At 42.1% G+C, this 20953-nt stretch overlaps 1 protein-coding gene across 2 annotated transcripts in view; it reads right to left on the bottom strand.

Moving 5' to 3' along the window:
- The window catches only part of vwa8 (von Willebrand factor A domain containing 8), a 501727-nt gene that overhangs the window by 232402 nt on the left and 248372 nt on the right, over nucleotides 1-20953 (bottom strand). The gene's annotated exons all lie outside the window — the stretch shown is intronic.

Below are 20953 nucleotides of genomic sequence, written 5' to 3'. Positions count from 1 at the left end.
GATACTTCAAAATAAAAATATCATCAAGGTACAGAAACACTAGTCGAAAAGTGGCTTCCCATACTTCACTGTAAAAAAATAATGACATCTTGAAATTAAGTCTTATAAACTGGCCAGAAACCACAACAAGTTTCAGAACTGAGCAAAGGACCGAGAAATGATTTAAAAAAGTAAAGTTAGAATAGACAGTAAAGTTAACAGTGGAGAACATAAAAAATAAACTGCAAGACCTTCTATAGGTATGTAAAAAGGAAAAGTAGTTCAAACACAAACAGGGAAAGGAAGATGTTTAATAGGGAAGAAGGAAATGGCAGAGAAATTGTCTGAAGAAGGCATGACAAATCTGTCAGAAGTTTTGCTGAATCAGGGTCTAGGCAGATTAAGGCCCCGAGAGAAATTAGTAAACCTACAGCGTGAGAGGAGTTGGTCAAACTGAAAGGCAATAAATCCCAAGGACCTGAGATGACAATAGAATTAGTGAATGCATTGTTCCTCATCATTCAAAATGTAATTCTGGAACAACTCCTACAGACTGGAAAGGAGCAAACTATTTAAGGGAGGGAAAGAGGTAACAGGAAAAGGCTGACTTGAAAGCCTCTGTTGTATACAGGCTGTCCCTGGGTAAAGAATAGGTTCCGTTTTCACAGATGTTTAAAAGTCAATTTTGCTCATGTTGGAAGAGTACACAAAATTCACTCTATGGTAACCATACCTCTCATAGTATTGTAATGAATGCCATCAAAAGCACACAAGACCCACTGGTAAGTAAAAATAATTGCTAGAAGTGGAATAAATTACAGTATTCATATATCGAATAGGTTAAAAAATGTGCAAAAAGCAGAAATAATATTTATAATATAATAATTCTTACGTTATTCCTGTGAACTCATTCTCTCTAATTAGTCTGCTAATTTGTAAGAAATAAGGCTGGAAATAGATAAGAAGACCATCAGGGTTTCAGATCCCAAGAAGTGATCTTTGCAGTTCAGCTTCTTTTAACTCATGACAAAGCCCCTCCATCACGGACTGTATCTGTGCATTTTAATGTCATGTGTTAATATTGGTTAACCACTTGTCTGAAGCATTATAATACTTTTAAGATTTGATGTCACTAACAGTGCAAGTGTTCATGGAAATTGCTAATTACTATTGATGTCTGCAGACTTTGTATGGAAACAGGGTGAATATACTCGTCAACCAGTCAGTAATTATTCTAAAATGCTAGAAAGTTTGAAAATTGGAAGGATATACTAAACCACTGGGTATTTTAGTCATAATGTAAAATTGGTGTGATTATAGAAAAACATAAACAAAACTAATCAGAGCAGCATTGGCTACTTGGCCCTTAAGTCTATTCCACTATCCATGGCTCATTTCTCAGCACCATTTTCCTGCACTATTCCCATGTCAACACACAGAAAATGCTGAAGGAATTCAGCAGGTCACCCTGCATCCATGGAAAAGAATCAACATTTCAAGCCAAGACACTTCATCAGAACTGTCCCCAAAATTCCCTGATTTCCTTAACTTCCAACAATTTATCAATCCCTATTTTGAATAAATTTGATGACTATGTTTGTATGCAGACTGATCTAGACAATGTACAGAGATGAATTGGTAAGTAGCGATTAACAATGGCATACAGAAGTGACAGTCTAATCACTTACCTTTGACAGTCAATAACATTGTCTTCACTGAATTCTATCATCAACCTATCAACATTATGAATATCACCAGTGATTAGAAACTTAATTGTACCAGCCATATAAATACCAAGGCTACAAAGCAGGTCAAAGGCTAGCTATCCAAAGTTAAAAGACTCAACTTCTGAAATCTTTTCCTCATCTATAAGGCAAAGAGGAGGACTGCTGAAGCGTCTTGGCCTGAAATGTCGACTGTTCTCTTTTTCATAGATTCTGCCTGGCCTGTTTTGTGTGCTACTTGCATTTCCAGCATCTGCAGCTTTAATACACATCTATCTTCATGGATGCATCACAGAAGGCATGTATCCAGATGTATTACGGCTTGTTACTGTAACTGTGAATGCAAGAAACTGCAGTAAGTTGTGGACATAGTTCAGCCTCGTAGCACAGCAACTAGCCTCTTCTGCACACACTACATCTACACTTCTTGCTGCCTTGGCAAAGCAGCCAATATAATCAAGGACCCTTCCCACCCCGGACATTTTGCCTTCTCCACCCTCCCATTAGGCAGAAGATACAGAAACCTGAAAGTATGTACCACTTGACTTAAGGACAACTTCTATCCCATTGTTATAAGAATAGTGATGAGGTAGACTCTTGAACTCACTATCTGCTTCATCATGGCCTTGATCCTTATTGTTTACCTGCATTGAATTTTTCTCTATCATTTTATTCTGCATCCTGTTACTGTTTTCCCTTGTACTACCACAATGCATTGTTTTTCATTGTATCTCAGTACATGACAACAAAACACTAATTTACCAATTTACATAAAGTTTCTTCACCAATGACTGCCTTCTGCAACATCTTCAAAACACACTTTAGTCACCACCCTGACAGCACCTCGCTAATTTACAACTCCATTCATCAAGAAAGACAACAGCAGCAAACGTGGTGTCATACGACAAAAAGTACCGCTGTAACCAGTAGTGTTGAACTCCAGTGGAGTTCAACAGTACTCTTCACCTGAAAGGGTATTCTTAAAGTCATAAGTCATTTTGACCTGGAAAGATATTTCTGTTTCATCATCTTTGTGCTCCTATCCAACTGCATGTGGAAATATTGGATTACAGTAATTAAAGGAGGCTTACCATCTTCCTTAAAGGAAATTACGGTGAGCAAAACATGCCAAAACCCAAAATATGGAGAAAAGTTACGAGCTAACTCTTCTGCTATACCTACATGGTATCACAGCAGCTAGCATAATGCTTTACAGCACCAGCAAGTAAGATTCAATTCCTGTCGTTGTCTAAGGAACTTGTATGTTCTCCCCGTGACCACATGGGTTTCTTCACTGATCTCCCCAGTTATCTCCCACATTCCAAAGATACACAGGTTAGTAAGCGGAAGACAGCAATGTTGATTGGTGTCGGGGTGACAGTGTGGCCTGCCCACAGCACATTCTCAGACTACGTTGGTCATAGATGCAAATGACGCAGTTCACTGTACGTTTAGATGTTTCAATATACATGTGACAAATAAAGCTAATCTTTCTTTATGGGTTTGCTTTGTCATGTACTGTTTAGATGTAAACTGAAGATGTTCTATAGGTCAGTTGTGGAGAGCGCCCTCTTCTTTGTGGTGGCGTGTTGGGGAGGAAGCATTAAGAAGAGGGACGCCTCACGTCTTAATAAGCTGGTAAGGAAGGCGGGCTCTGTCGTGGGCAAAGTACTGGAGAGTTTAACATCGGTAGCTGAGCGAAGGGCGCTGAGTAGGCTACGGTCAATTATGGATAACTCTGAACATCCTCTACATAGCACCATCCAGAGACAGAGAAGCAGTTTCAGCAACAGGTTACTATCGATGCAATGCTCCTCAGACAGGATGAAGAGGTCAATACTCCCCAATGCCATTAGGCTTTACAATTCTACCGCCAGGACTTAAGAACTTTTTAAAGCTATTATTAATGCTTTTTGAGATGGTGATTTAGATGCATATCATATTTTTTTTACTGAGTTAAGTATTGTATGTAATTAGTTTTGCTACAACAAGTGTATGGGACATTGGAAAAAAGTTGAATTTCCCCATGGGGATGAATAAAGTATCTATCTATCTATCTATCTATCTATCTATCTATCTATCTATCTATCTATCTATCTATCTATCTATCTATTACCCTCAGAACTAGAAGGCCCAGCATCAGGAGCAGTTGCTGGAATAGATGGGATTGCGCTTTTGACCAACATCGCTGTCACACAGGAAGGACAGCCTTGTGGGATCCTGCGTGTGCAAAGAAGGTCAGTGCCACTCAGGGTTCACCAATGAGTTTAGAGTGTAAGCCCAGACTATTAGCAGTAAGGGCTGAAGCCACATCCAATGCTCAAATAGGAACATGAGACATAGTATAAGTAGGCTATTTGACACATTCATGCCTCTGCTTTTCAACCCCATTTTCCTACCTTCTCTCCATAACCTTAACTTCTTTATCAATTAAGAACCAATCAACCTCTGCTTTAAATGCACCCAATTGCGGCCTTCACCACCTTTTGATAATCACCTTTGGCTGAAGAAATTCCTGCTCATATAAGTTTTAAAGGGACATCCATTTATTCTGAGGATGTGCCCTTGGATCCCAGACTCTCCTACAAATGGAGACATCCTCTCCACCTCCACTCTATCCAGGGACTTTAGTATCCAATAGGTTTCAATGACATCCTCGTATCCTTCTGAACTCTTCTTTCTCCTCACCTGGTCTCACCCATGACGTGTTAACTTGTACTCCTCCCCCTGCCCCACCTTCTTAATCTGGCTTCTTCCCCCTTACTCTCTTGCACTTATCCCTGCAAGTTGGACAAGTGCTACATCTAGCCCTACATCTCCTCCCTCACTACTATTCAAGGACCAAAACAATCCTTCCAAGTGAAGCAACACCTCAACTGCATATCTTTTAGGATCATCTATTGTATTCAGTGCTCCCAATGCAGCCTGCTCTATCATAGATCGGATTTTCCTAGTGGCCACTCATTTTAATTCTAGTTCCCACTCCCAATCCAACATGTTGGCTGATAGCCTTCTCAACTGTCACGATGAGGCCATTCTCAGTTGAAGGAAAAACATCTCATATTCCGTCTAGGTAGTTTGATGGCATGAACATTGATTTTTCTAACTTCCTGTAATGTCTCCCTCCTCTGCCTTCTCTCTTTTTTCATTCTTCATTCTGGTTCTTCTCTTACCCCATTTCTTCCTTATATGCCCACCACCTCTGTCTGGTGCCCTTCCTCTTTCCCTTTTTAACACGGTCCACTCACCTACGAGAATCCTCCTCCTTCAGCCCACCACCGCCTCGCCATTTCATCCCCCTCCTTCATCCACCCATGATTCCCCTCACCTAGTTTCACCTATTACTTGCCAGCATCTACTCCTGACCCTTGCTCACCCTATTACTCTGGCTTTCCCCCTTCGTTTCCAGTCAAGATGAAGGGTCTCGGCCTAAACATCAACGCTTATTCTTCTCCATAGATGCTGCCTGACCAGTTCCTCCAGCATTCTGTGTACATTGCTCAAGATTTCCAGCAGATTCTGCAGAATCTCTTGTGGCCAGAGACATCAAATGCTTCTCATACAATGGGCCTTTTAATCTTGGAATGATCCTTGTTGACCTCTGGACCCTCTACAAGCCAGCACCTCTCCTTTGATACAGGGCTCAAAATTGCTCATAATGTTCCATATGCAGTCTGATCAACCCCTTATAAAGCATCTAAGTATATCTTTGCTTTTATGTTCTGCTCTTCTCAAAATGATGTACTTGCCTTCATTACAATTGACTCAACTTTAAGTTAACCTCAAAAGAATCTTGAAATAGAACTCTCAAGTCATCTTGTATGCCCAATTTTTGCTTTCGTTTGCCATTTAGAAAATTTAGAAAATTTATTCTTCCTACAAAAATGCACAACCCCACACTTTCCTAGCCTTTATTCCATTGCCCACTTATTACCTTACCTGTCCTCCACCTACCTTTGTATTGTTAATGTTTGACAACTGCTGAATTGGACAATCCAACCCATTATAACACATGCAGTTCCCATGTCTATTCCATTACCATTCTAATACTCCAATGTTTGGTCATGTAGGTGAGCTTCTTCCCATGATCACATGAGGATAAAGTCTAGATATGATTGTCAGAGGTGAAGAGGTCTATTTTCTTTTAACCTCTTCCTTTGTGACTCAATCCTATCCACTTTTTGGCTTACTTTTCTTCTGTTCTATTCTTTTGGATCACACCATCATATATTTAGGTTTAACCTCCTACAATGTACTGGTTCTATCACACTTTGGTTCCATGTCTTCTGAGCATCTTTTCACTTGTTGAGGATTTTTGTTTCCTCCTACTAACCTTAAGTTACTTTAAAATCAACCCAAGCCCCATAATTAGGACTGAAGTCCATCTTCAATATAGTAAATAAATAATTTATAACTTAATAAAGCTGAGGTTATAAAATATTAAGTTGACAAATTAATTTACAACACATGACCATCAAAGCAGAATTCAAACTTTTGCAATTCACCATATGCATTGTATTGTCACTTATCACTGAACTCAAAGAACAAAGAACGGTACAGGCCCTTCACCCCCTATCTTGTGCCGATATTTTAACTTACTCCAAGAACAATCTACCTCCTCCCTCCATTTTTCTTTCATTCATATGCCTACCCAAGATTCTGTTAAATCTCCGTAATGTATCTGCCCCTACCACCACCACCCATACTGCATTCCCTGCTCCCTTTCTTTAAAAACCTACCTCTGAAATTTCCCCATATTTTATTCCAATCTCTTTAAAATTATGCTATTTTCAGCTACTTTTAGCTATTTCCAACCTGGGATAAAGGCACTGGCTGTCCACTCTATCCATGCCTTTTATCATCTTATACACCTCTACAGGCGTCCCCCATTTTTCGAACGTTCGCTTTATGTCAACTCGCTGTTACAAAAGACCTACATTGGTTACCTGTTTTCGCTAACAGAAGGTGTTTTCACTGTTACGAAAAAAGGCAGTGCGCGACAAGCAGCCGAGCTCCTCCCTTGGAACTGCATTCTAACCAGCTTTGCTTAAGAATGAGCCTGTGAGCATTGTGCTTTATGTCGATTTATTTTGTGCATCCATTAGCAAGATGAGTTGTAAGGTATCGGAAAAGCCTAAAAAAGCGCGGAAGGGTGTTACACTTAGTGTACAACTAGACATAATTAAGCGTTTCGATCGTGGTGAACAAAGTAAGGACATAGTGAGTTTGGCTAAGAGTTTGTGGAAGTTGACAAAGATGATGTTTTGGCATCCCATGACCAAAACTGACAGATGAAGAGCTGATGAAGAGGAAAGGATAACAATTGAAACCGAACACAGTAGCAAATGGCCCGAAGGTGAAGACGTCCAGGAACTGAACGGGAAGCAATTGCATGAGATTTTCGCTGCGATTGACAACGCTGCAATGATTGCAGAAAAGTATGACTTTCATTTTGAAAGGGTACGTAGGTTTAGGGCATATTTGCAGGATGGTTTGAGTGCTTACAAAGAACTGTATGATAGAAAAATGTGCGAGGCTAAGCAGTCAAGCATACTGTCGTTTCTCAAGCCTTCCACGTCAGCCACAGCAGACGATGAAACTCGACCTTCGACATTGAGGCAGGCAGACATAGAAGAAGGTGACCTGCCTGCCCTGATGGAAACAGACGACGATGAGATGACACTCCAGTCTCCCACCACCCCAACCTCCGACAACTCAGCCCAACACACCATCATCAGTGTGCTCACTGTCTTCCCGATTCCGGTAAGTGAAACTACACTGGACGTACATTATTTCCACTTTATATCAACTGTGTACTTTTATGTGTTATTTGGTAGCTTCATAGCTTAAAGGTTACTGGAAAGGGTGCTTCTGCCAGGAGCACTTGCGCCATCTGTTTCTGCCAGGAGCTCTTGCGCCGTGTGTTTCTGCCGGGAGTGCTGCCGAAAGTGCTTGCGTGAGATTTTCACTGCGGTGGACAGTGCTGCAATAATCGTAGAAAAGTATTCCTACATTATATAGGCTGTGTATTTATCAGATCATTCCTGCTTTTACTGTATGTTACTGTTATTTTAGGTTTTATGTGTTATTTGGCATGATTTGGTAGGTTATTTTTTGGGTCTGTGAACGCTCACAAATTTTTCCCATATAAATAAATGGTTATTGCTTCTTCACTTTACGACATTCCGGCTTACGAACCGTTTCAGAGGAACACTCTACCTTTGAATAGCGGGGGAAACCTGTATTAAGTCACCTCTCATCCTCCTTTGCTCCAGAGAAAAGTCAAAGCTTGCTCAGACTTTCCTCATAAGACCCGCTCACTAATCCAGGCAGCACCCTGGCAAATATTCTCTGCATCCGCTTTAAAGCTTCCACATCCTTACTCTAATGAGGTGACCAGAACTGAACACATCTCTAGCTCCATCATGCTGAGCACTAATATTTCAGTCCCCAGGGCTGCGTGTTCAGCCTGCTACTGTTCACACTACTAATGCAAGATAGAAATCACATCATAAAGTTTTCCAATGATAAAACAGTGGTTGAACTCATCTTCAACAATGCTGAAATAACATCAGGGAGCAAGGTAGTACAGGTGAGTCTAACAGTTTTAGCAGGGTTTGCAAGTGAAAACTTCCTACAAGGCAAAACCTAATATGAACAACTGTCATGCTTCACTCCCAGAAGATCTCAATGCTTTTTTTGCAGTACACTTGTGCAAATCCCTGCAGCATCTGGTGACCCTGTGATCTCTAACTTGGACGCCAAGGTCAGAACACCTTTCAAGAGGGTGAACTCTCGCAAAGTGTCAGATTCTGATGGTGTAACTGATAGGGCACTGAAAACCAGTGCCAATAATTTTAGATGATGACGAGGTGGTGCACAGGAGTGAGTAAGGTCAGCTGGTTGAATTGTGTCACAAAAATAACTTTGCACTAAGCATCAGTAAGACCAAGGAACTGACTGTAAACATCAGGAAGGAGAAGTCATTGAATCAGCAGCAGACAAGGTGAAGAGCTTCAGGTTCCTGGGTGACAACATCTCTGAAGATCTATCTTGGCCCCAATATATTGATGCAATTACAAAGAAGGCATCACAGTAGCTATATTTTATAAGGAGTTTGAGTAAACTTAGCATTTTCACCAAGAACTCTTACAGATTTCTGAAGATGTACTGTGGATAGCATTCTGTTTGCATCACCATATGGTCGGGTGGGTCGACTGCTTAGGACTGGAAATAGCTGCAGAAAGTTGCAAATTCAGACAGCTCCATCATGGGCACGAGCCTCCCAAGCATTTCCTGCTTATTGCTACCATCCAGAAGGTGGTGCAGGAGCCTGAAGACACACTTTCAACATTTTAGGAAGAGCCTCTTCTCCTCCATCATCTCCCTCAGATTTCTGAATGGACAATCAACACATATGCAGTAGCACACTTTTAAAAATCTTTTTGCCCTCTCTTTGCATTACTTAATTTAATTTAAATATACGTATTTCCTATTATGATTTGTTTTTTTATTATTATGTATTGCAGTGTACTGCTGTCACAAATCAACAAATTTCACAACATATGCCAGTGATATTAAACTGTTTCTGATAGAGATTATGGATTGGTGTAAATAACAACCTGAGTCTCAATGTGGACAAGGTTAATGAGAGGATTGTAGACTTCAGAAAGGTGCAGGCTGACCACTCCCAACTGCACATCAACCACTTCTCCATAGACAGAGACAGGAGCACCAAGTTTCTTCTTGGTGTGCACATTCATGACGATCCCACCCAGTCCCTCAACACAACCTCTTTAGCCAAGAGAACACAGCAGTACCTCCTCTTCCATAGTAGACTGAGTCAAGTTAGGCTCTCCACCACCCCACCACCAATTCTCACCACATTCTGCTGGAGCACCTTCAAAAGTGTCCTGACCAGCTGACTATAAATACTGTGTTTTGCACCTTGGCCCAGAGAAATGATGTTTCATTTAGATGTATACATGTGCATGGTTGAATGACAATAAACTTGAGCAGTATTCCAAATGTGGTCTAACCAGAGTTTTAGAGCTGCAACAATACCTCATCGCTCTTGAAGTCAATCCTCCAACTAATGAAGGCCAACACACCATACATCTTCCTACCAACACCGTCAACCTGCTTTGCAGCTCTGAGGGATCTACGAATGTAGACCCCAAGATTCCTCAGTTCCACCACATAGTTAAGAATCCTGCCAATAACCTTATACTGCTTCCAAGTTTGACCTTTCAATGTGCATCATTTCACACTTTTCCAAAGTGAACTTGATGTACCACTTCTCAGCCCAGCTCTGCACTCTATCTATTTTCCATTGTAACCTATGACAACACCACCAACAAAAAAGGATCTAGTGCTTTCCCGGTGAATATGACAAATAAACCTTGGGCTTCCAGCTGGGTACAGCGATCTTAATCGCCGGCTAAAATTGATACCTGTACCTGTCTGGAAACTCGGGAAGAGCTTATTCAAACACCACCACACTTCAAGTCATCTGAAAACTTACTAACCCACCCTTCCACTTCCTCATCCAAGTGATTAATAAAACTCACAATAAGTAGCAATCCCAGAACAGATCTCTGCAAAAAACCACTGGTCACTGGCCTCCAGGCAGAATGAGCTCCATCTAAAACCATCCTCTGCTTTCTGTGGCCAAGCCAATTACAAATCACACAGCCAAGTTTCCCTGGATCCCATGCCTCCTGACTTTCTGAATGAGTCAGCAGTGGGAAATCTTGTTGAATGCTTTACTAAAATCCATATACACCACAACCACTGCTCTACCTTAATCAAATTGTTTTGTTGCTACCTCAAATAATTCAGTCATGCTTATGAGGCACAATCTGTCTATCACAAAGCCATGTTGACTACGCTCTACAAGTGCTCATAAATACTGTGTCTAAAAATCCTCTCCAACAGCTTACTCACCACTGATGTAAGACTCACTCTAGAGCATCTGATCAGTAAAGACACCTACTACCCAACTGCTACAAGACCACTGAATAGTTCCCTACTATGAGAAGGTGGACTCTTGACCTCACAAACTAGCTAGTTATGACCTTGCTCTTTATTGTTTACTGCACTGCAATTTTTCTGAAGCTGTTACACTTTATTTTGAGTGATGCTATTGTTTTACCTTGTTCTACCTCAGTACATAATGTAATGATTTGATCTGTATAAACTGTACCTCATTACATGTAATAATAAAACACTAACTGCAATTTCATTTCTACTCAAAGTTAAAAGTTTTCATCAGTTTCCTGAATATAATGGTCTTTGAATGCTCAAGAACATTGACTCATATTATATATTACCTAATTTATATACTAAATCAGGCATTAAGGTAGCTCCTCTAAACCAATATATTGATTAAGACTAAAGGAAGGATATGTGAATAACAATATAATCACAAAGACTACTTTATAAAATGGTTAAGAATTGCTTAGAATTTACAAACTAGAGTACGTTGTTTGCTTCATACATTCAGTATCGATATTAGTCCTACAGACAATATGTCATCATTCCTGTGGCTTGCCAGAGAGCCGTTCGACTTCGAGGGTCTTTGAGCATCTGTATTTACTAATCAATGTCTTAACTATGAATATTGGGACCTTGTGTTTTCAGTTTAATCTTATTAAGTAAATTGTGGCAGGCACATTTCCCACATTCTATGGTTACTTAAAGAGGGCTCTCATTCAGCATCTAAATGGGGTCATTGTGTTGGAGAGGATGAATTCTTGTGGTGTCACTCATTTGTTCTTCCTTACATCTATTCTAAAAGGTCACCCATCAATTTTGAGGCTGTGCTCTCTAGTTCTGAATACCCCCACCATAGGAAACATCTTCTCCACATCCACCCTATCTAGTTCTTTCAAATTTGGTAGATTCAATGAGATCAGCTCGCAATATTCTAAATTCCAGTGAGTACAGACCCAAAGCTGCCAAATTCATTCCTGGAATCACTCCCATGAACCTCCTCTGGACTCTCTCCAGTTCTGAGATATTGGGCCCAAAACTGTTGATTATGCTCCAAATGCAGCCTGACCATGAAGCCTCAGCATTATCTCCTTACTTTTATATTCAATTCCCCTCGAAATAAATGCCAACATTGCATTTACCTTATTTACCACAGACTCAACCTGTAAATTAACCACCTGGGAGTCTTGCACAAGGGCTCCTAGGTTTCTCCACATTCCTGATATTAGAATTTTCTCCCCATTTAGACAATAGTCTGCACTGTTGTTCCTTTTGCCAAAATGCATTATCATACATTTCCCAACACTGTATTCCATCTGCCACTTTTTCGCCCATTCTTCCAATTTGTCTAAGTCCTGCTACAATCACGTTGCTCTCTCAACACTACCTCCCTCTCCACCTATCTCCACATCAACCACAAACTTTGCCACAAAACCATCAATTCCATTATCTAAATCATTGACAAACAATGTGAAAAGTAGTAGTCCCAATACTGACCCCTGAGGAACACCACTAGCCACTGGCAGCCAACCAGAAAAGGCCCCCTTTATTTCCACTCACAGCCTCCTGCCTGTCAGCCATTTTTCTGTCCATGCCAGCATTTTCCTGCAACACCATAGGATCTTATCTTGTTAACCAGCCTCATATGTGGCATCTTATAAAATGCCTTTTGAAAATCCAAGTAAATGACAATCACTGCCTCTCCTTTGTCACCCTGCTTGTTACTCCCTCAAATAACTCTAACAGATTTGTCAGCCAAGATTTCCCTTTACAGAAACCATGTTGACTTTGACTTATTTTATCATAAGTCTTCAAGTACCCCAAATCCTTATTGTTAATACTCCAACAGTTTCCCAATCACTGAGGTTAGGCTAACTGGCCTATAATTTCCTTTCTTTTGCCTTCTTCCCTTCTTAGAAAGTGGAATGACATTTGAAATTTTCCAGTCATCTGGGACCATGCCAGAATCAAGTGATCCCTCCTTTACAGTCTGTATACCCATGACTGTGTTGTCACCCACAGTTACAATCTGCTAATTAAATTTGCTGATGACACTACACTGATTGGCCTAATCTCATAATAATGAGGCAGCCTACAGAGAGGAAGTCATCACCCTGACACAGTGGTGTCAAGAAAACAACCTCTCCCTCAATGTCGCAAAAACATAGCTGGTTGTGGACTACAGGAGGAATGGAGACATGCTAACTGCTATTGACATCAATGGAACTGGGATTGAGAGGGTGACAGTTTTAAGTTCCTCGCCATAAACATTACCGAGGACCTCACATGGCCTGTACGTACCAGCTGTGTGGTGGAAAAGGCCTCTTTCACCTCAGACAGTTGAAGAAGTTTGGTATGGGCCACCAAATTCTAAGAACTTTCTATAGGGGCACAATTGAGAGCATCCTGACTGGCTGCATCACTGTCTGGTATGGAAACTGTACTTCTCTCAATCGTAAAACTCTGCAGAGTGGTGCGGACGGCCCAGCACATCTATAGATGTGAACTTCCCATGATTCAGGATATATACAAAGATAGGTGTGTAAAAAGGGCCCGAAGGATCATTAGGGACCCGAGTCACCCCAACTGCAAACTGTTCCAGCTGCTACCATCCGGGAAACAGTACTGCAGCATAAAAGCCAGGACCAACAGACTCAGGGACAGCTTCTTCCAGCAGGCCATCAAACTGCTTAATTCATGCTGACACAACTTTATTTCTATGTTATATTGATTATCCTGTTATATATAATACTTACTATAAATTACTATAATTGCACATTTAGATAGAGACGTAAAGATTTTACCCCTCATGTATATGAAGGATGTGAGTAATAATAAAGTCAATTCAATTCTTGAAAGATCATGACCAATGTATCTGTTATCTCTTCAGCAACCTCTCTCAGCGCTCTGGAACGTAGTCCATCTGGTCCACGTGACTTATCCACCTTAAAACCTTTCAGTTTGCCTTGGACTTTTTCCCTTGTAAGAGCAATGACACTCACTCCTGACACACTACTAGTATCTTCTACAGTAAAGACAGATGCAAAGTGCTCATTAAGTTCATCTGCTATCTCTTTGTCCCCCATTCGTACCTCACCAGCATCATTTTCCAGTGGTCCAATTCAACTCTCATCTCCCTTTTACTCTTTACATAACTGAAAAGATTTTTAGTATCCTGCTTTATATTATTTATTTGCCCTCATATTTCATCTTTTTCCTTCTTACAGCCTTTTTAATTGCTTTTTGTTGGATTTTAAAAGTTTCCCAATCATCCAACTTCCCACCCACTTTGCTACCTTATATGCCCTTTTCTTAGCTTTTAAACAGTCCTTAACTGCCCTTGTCAGCCACGGTTGCCTACACCTGCCATTTGAGAACTTCTTCTTCTATGGGACATACCTAGCCTGCGCCTTGTGAACAATGCCCAGAAACTTCAGACACCCCTATTCTGCCATCATCCCTGCCAGTATCTTCCTCCAATCTAAGTGGGCAAGCTCCTCTCTCATGCTTCTGTAATTCCCTTTATTCCATCATGATACCAATGCATGTGACTTATGCTTCACCCTTTCAAACTGCAGTATGAATTCAATCATACTTAGCCAGGTACCCTGTCTGAACCAGATGCTTTTCATAGGTTCGCCCTCTTGAAGACTGTTTGCATGTCAACTTCAGAGACTGAAATCACAGAATCTTCAAGGGCTGTGTTAGTTTAACATTTCAGTACATTACAGGCCCTTCGGCCTACAATGTTGTGCCGACCCTTAAACCCTGCCTCCCATATAACCCCCCCATCTTAAATTCCTCCATATACCTGTCTAGTAGTCTCTTAAATTTCACTAGTGTATCTGCCTCCACTACTGACTCAGGCAGTGCATTCCACGCACCAACCACTCTCTGAGTGAAAAACTTTCCTCTAATATCCCCCTTGAATTTCCCTCCCCTTACCTTAAAGCCATGTCCTCTAGTACTGAGCAGTGGTGCCCTGGAGAAGAGGCGCTGGCTGTCCACTCTGTCTATTCCTCTTAATATCTTGTACACCTCTATCATGTCTCCTCTCATCCTCCTTCTCTCCAAAGACTAAAGCCCTAGCTCCCTTAATCTCTGATCATAATCCATACTCTCTAAACCAGGCAGCATCCTGGTAAATCTCCTCTGTACCCTTTCCAATACTTCCACATCCTTCCTATAGTGAGGCGACCAGATCTGGACACAGTACTCCAAGTGTGGCCCAAATGGAGTTTTATAGAGCTGCATCATTACATCGCGTCTCTTAAACTCTATCCCTTGACTTATGAAAGCTAACACTCCATAAGCTTTCTTAACTACCCTATCTACCTGTCAGGCAACTTTCAGGATTCTGTGGACATGTACCCCCAGATCTCTCTGCTCCTCCACACTACCAAGTATCCTGCCATTTACTTTGTACTCTGCCTTGGAGTTTGTCCTTTCAAAGTGTACCACCTCACACTTCTCCGGGTTGAACTCCATCTGCCACTTCTCAGCCCACTTCTGCATCCTATCAATGTCTCTCTGCAATCTTCGACAATCCTCTACACTATCTACAACACCACCAACCTTTGTGTCATCTGCAAACTTGCCAAACCACTCTTCTACCCCCCATGTCCAGGTTGTTAATAAAAATCACAAAAAGTAGAGGTCCCAGAACAGATCCTTGTGGGACACCACTAGTCACAACCCTCCAACCTGAATGTACTCCCTCCACCATGACCCTCTGCCTTCTGCAGGCAAGCTAATTCTGAATCCACTTGGCCAAACTTCCCTGGATCCCATGCCTTCTGACTTTCTGAATAAGCCTACCGTGTGGAACCTTGTCAAATGCCTTACTAAAATCCATGTAGATCACATCCACTACACTACCCTCATCTATATGCCTGGTCACCTCCTCAAAGAACTCTATCAGGCTTGTTAGACACGATCTGCCCTTCACAAAGCCATGCTGACTGTCCCTGATCAGACCATGATTCTCTAAATGCCCATAGATCCTATCTCTAAGAATCTTTTCCAACAGCTTTCCCACCACAGACGTAAGACTCACTGGTCTATAATTACCCGGAATATCCCTACTACCTTTTTTGAACAAGGGTACAACACTCGCCTCCCTCCAATCCTCCGGTACCATTCCCGTGGACAACGAGGACATAAAGATCCTAGCCAGAGGCTCAGCAATCTCTTCCCTCACCTTATGGAGCAGCCTAAGGAATATTCCGTCAAGCCCCGGGGACTTAACCGTCCTAATGTGTTTTAACAACTCCAACACCTCCTCTCCCTTAATATCGACATGCTCCGGAACATCAACCTCACTCATATTGTCCTCACCATCATCAAGTTCCCTCTCATTGGTGAATACCGAAGAGAAGTATTCATTGAGGACCTCGCTCACTTCCACAGCCTCCAGGCACATCTTCCCACTTTTATCTCTAATCGGTCCTACCTTCACTCCTGTCATCCTTTTGTTCTTCACATAATTGAAGAATGCCTTGGGGTTTTCCCTTACCCTACTCACCAAGGCCTTCTCATGCCCAGTTCTTGCTCTTCTCAGCCCCTTCTTAAGCTCCTTTCTTGCTACCCTATATTCCTTAATAGACCCATCTGATCCTTGCTTCCTAAACCTCATGTATGCTGCCTTCTTCCACCTAACTAGATTTTCCATCTCACTCTTCACCCTACCATTCTTTATCTTCCTCACCGGGACAAATTTATCCCTAAAATCCTGCAAGAGATCCTTAAACATCGACCACATGTCCATAGAACATTTCCCTGCAAAAACATCATCCCAATTCACACCCGCAAGTTCTAGCCTTATAGCCTCATAATTTGCCCTTCCCCAATTAAAAATTTTCCTGTCCTCTCTGATTCTATCCTTTTCCATGATAATGCTAAAGGCCAGGGAGCGGTGATCACTGTCCCCCAGATGCTCACCCACTGACAGATCTGTGACCTGACCTGGTTCGTTACCTAATACTAAATCTAGTATGGCATTCCCCCTAGTTGGCCTGTCAGGAATCCATCCTGGACACACTTAACAAACTCTGCCCCATCTAAACCCTTGGAGCTAATCAAGTGCCAATCAATATTAGGGAAGTTAAAGTCACCCATTGTAACAACCCTGTTACTTTTGCACCTTTCCAAAATCTGCCTCCCCATCTGCTCCTCGGTATCTCTGCTGCTACCAGGGGGCCTTTGATGATGGGGTTTGTTGATGGTTCCTCCCTGTTTTTACAGTCAAAGCTAGCATCAAAGGCAGTGAGCTCACCTGAAAGCAAAGCCCAGTTGTCTCTTATGTTGTTTGATTTTACTTTATTTGAGGTGATAGTATTCAAACCCATCCACAACTGATGATTCAAGTTTAGTCTGAAACTGCCTCTTCACCTGTGAGGTGACTTTCTCAAGATCGTACCTGGACTCCTTGTAACTTCCTTGGTCACCAGACTTGGCTCTCAGCAGATTGTGGATCTCTTGGTTAATCCAAGGCTTCTGACTGGGGAAGACTCTGAATGGTTTTGTGGGAACACACTTGTCTAGAACTGTTTTAATAAAGTCGGTGACAACTATAGTGTATTCATTCTGATCCACAGATGAGTCCTTGAACACGGCCCAGTCCACTGACTCGAAGCCATCCCGTAACGGCTCTTCTGCCTCCAGTGACTACCTTTTTGTGATCTCTGGAGCTTTGTTCTTTAGCTTCTGCCTGTGTGCAGGTTGGCGAAGGACAGCCAAATGATCAGATTTACCGGAATACAGTCTGGGCATGGAATGGTAGGCATTCCCTATCTCAGTGTAACAGTGGTCTAATGTGTTGCTACAGGTTATAAGCTGATGGTAATTGCGCAGTGTTTTCTCCTTACAAGCCTGGTTGAAGTACTTGACTGTGATTTAAAATGAGTTGGGATGGACTGTTTCTTGTATGGAGACGGCATCATGCAACATCCCAGGCGCTTGATTATAGTAAGCCATTTGTGGTATGTAAACTGTGGAGAACTCCGTAGGTAAATAGAACAGTTGGAATTTGATGGTTAAGTCCTTCAAGGTCAGGGGAACACAAGGTCGACAGAACTACTATACTGGAGTGCCACCTCCATCTTTCACCTTTTCCAAATCAGTAGTTTGGTCCATCCTGGAAATTGAGAAGCCTTCAGGTCTGATTGCAATATCTGGCATGCTGGCAGTAAGCCATGTCTCAATTACACATGCAACACAAAAAACTCTCATTTCCCTTCAATACAGTAATCTTGCCCTCAGGTTCTCAATTTTGTTCTCTAGTGACTGCTCATTTGCTAACAAGACGCTGGGTAGAAGAGGGGGGGTCTCAGAAGGGGGGTTTCAGTCCTCTGTGCTTCAGCCTGGCTTGGAGCTGCACCCCCCCGCCACTTCTGGCCATGATGACATACCTGCTTGCTTGAGAGTTAAGTCCAGCAAGTCGTTCTGAAGGTTGTGAAATCTGTAGTTCATTAAGTTGATTTAAAAGTATGCTGCTTAAAGGGAAACAACATGCTGCAGATTGCAGTGAGCATAATTCAGAGCAGGTATATTTAGAAATATTGTCCATAGCCAGCAGAACATTGCTGTGGTTCACCGGTGCCATCCAGCTTAGTCTACACTGACTATCAAGCAGGCACTCTCTGTAGTCAATGAACGGTTGACACCTTGGGCCAAGGCCCTTCATCAGGACCCAAAAGGGAGGGGGAAGAAGTCAGAGTAAGAAGATGGGGCGTTGGGGAAGAGTACAAGCTGGAAAGTGATCAGTGAAGCCAGGTGAAGGGAAGATAGGTGGGTGAGCGAGGGGAAATGAAGTAAGAAGTTGGGAGGTGATAGGTGGAAAAGATAAAGTGCTGAATTAGAAGGAATCGAATAGAAGAGGACCGTGGACCATGAGAGAAAGGGAAGGAGGAGGGGCACCAGACGAAGGTGATAGACAGGTGAGAAGAAGAGAAGCAATAAAAGCCAGAGAGGGCAATTGAAAATAAAAGGGTGGGGGAGAGAAACAATGACAGTTTATTCCCCTCCATAGATGCTGCTTGACCAGCTGAGTTCCTGCAGCATTTTGTATGCGTTACTCTGGATTTCCAGCATTTGTAGATTCTCTTGTGTTTAGGAATAAAGAGCTAATGTTCATGGATTCATGGAGTATTCAGAAATCTGGTGGCAGAAGAGACCACAATGTTCATAAAGTAATGAACATGGGTCTTCAAACTCCTGTACCTCGTACCCAGCAATAGTAACAAGAAGAGGCTATATCCGGATAGTGAGGGTCCTTAATCATGGATGCCACCTTCTTGAGGCAACCCATTTTGAAGATGTCTTCAATGTGGGGAAGTTGTGCCCTTGATGGAGTTGGCTGAATCTACTTCCTGTTTCGATACTGCACATTGGAGCCTCAATACCAGGTGGAGATACAACCAGTCAGAATGCTCTCTACCATACATCCACAGAAATTTACACGACATACCAAATCACCACAAATTCTAATTGAAGTAGAGCCACTGGTGTGCCTTCTTCAGGACTGTAATATGTTGAGCTCATGACAGGTCCTCTGAGATATTGGCACCCAGGAATTTGAAGCTGTTCACTCTTTCACCTCAGTGAAGAATTGTATGTGTTCTCCTGACGTCCCCTTCCTGAAGTACACAATCAGTTACTAGGTCTTGGTAATGTTGAGTACAAGGTTGTTGTTGTGATACCACTCAAACAGCCTATCCATCTCATTCCTATAAGCCTCCTGCTCGCCATCTGAAATTCTGCCAACAGCTGTGGTGTCACTGACAAATTTATAGATTTTATTTGGGTGATTGTCAGTGAGGAGGGGATGTTATTACCTATCCTGTGGTCTCCTAATAAGGAAGTTGAGAATGCAGTTGCAGTGGAAGGTACAAAGACTTAGGTTTTGAAGCTTTACTAATGATGAGGAGGTTATGACATTGAATGCCAAGCTGTAATAGATAAACAGCAACCTGTGACATATGTTTTGCTGTTGTCTAGGCACTCCAAAGCTCAGCGGAGAGCCACTGAGATTACAACTGTTGCAGAAGTAGGCAAATTGCATCAGGAGTTAATTCTAGCCATGGCCAACCTCTCAAAGCACCTCATCACAGTAGATGTGAGTACTACCTGGCAGCTCACCCTGTTCTCCTTGGGCACCAGTATGATTGATTCCCTTTTGAAGCAGGTGGGAACCTTAGACTGCAGCAATGAAAGGATGAAGAGGATGAAGGCACAGCAGAGTCCATGGCTAAATCAGCCATGATATCAATGATTAGCAGAGAAGGCTTGATAGCCCAGTTGACCTACTCCAGCTCCCATTTCTTATGCTCTTATTTACACTAATCCTATGTTAATATTTCCCACATTCCCACAATCCTCCCAGATTACAACACTCACATACACACTGGGAGAAATTTACAAAGGCCAATTAACTTACCAACATGCACCCCTTTGGGAAATGGGAGGAAACCAGAACACTCAGGAAACCACTTTATAAGTACAGCTGTACATCTACTCATTAATGCAAATATCTAATCAGCCAATCAAGTGACAGCAACTCAATGCATCAAAGCATGCAGACATGGTCAAGAGGTTCATTTGTTATTCAGACCGAACATCAGAATGGGAAAGAAATGTGATCTAAGTGACTTTGACCGAGGAATGTCTGTTGGTGCCAGACGGAGTGTTTGAATATCTCAGAAACTGGTTTGTTATGCATAACAGTTTTAAGAGGATGGTGCACAAAATAAAAAAAATCCAATGAATGGTAATTCTGTGGGCTAAAATGCCTTGTTTATGAGACAGGTCAATGAAGAATGGCCAGACTGGTTCAAGCTGACAGAAGGGCCACAGTAACTCAAATCCCCTTGTGTTACAAAAGCCATTGCAGAATTTACAATGAACCTTGAAGTGAATGGGTTATAGGAGCAGAAGACCACATGTACATACTCAGTGGCCACTTTATTAGGTACCTTCTGAATGTAGACAAACCTGAGGTCAAGATCGATCCAGGTTGCTGGAGCTGTAACACCATGCCATCCTAAATAATAGTGAGTGAATCAGGCTCTTCCACTCCCTCTTAACCAGCTTTGCATCCTCACAATTTGCAGCAGGAATCACCTCCATCCTGCCGTATGCCAATTTTTTAGGGCTTAGGTTTCCTTGCTATGTCCCCCTCACCTGAGAAATGGCACCTGTTTTTCTTCATATTTTCTCGTTTCAATGTGTCTTTGTTCCCCTTGACCTCAATTATCCAT

The sequence above is a fragment of the Hemitrygon akajei genome, chromosome 5 (genome assembly GCF_048418815.1).
Source record: "Hemitrygon akajei chromosome 5, sHemAka1.3, whole genome shotgun sequence".
NCBI classification, from domain to species: Eukaryota; Metazoa; Chordata; class Chondrichthyes; order Myliobatiformes; family Dasyatidae; genus Hemitrygon; species Hemitrygon akajei.
Note: the sequence above shows the minus strand (reverse complement) of the source record. Positions and strands in the feature narration are given on the sequence as shown.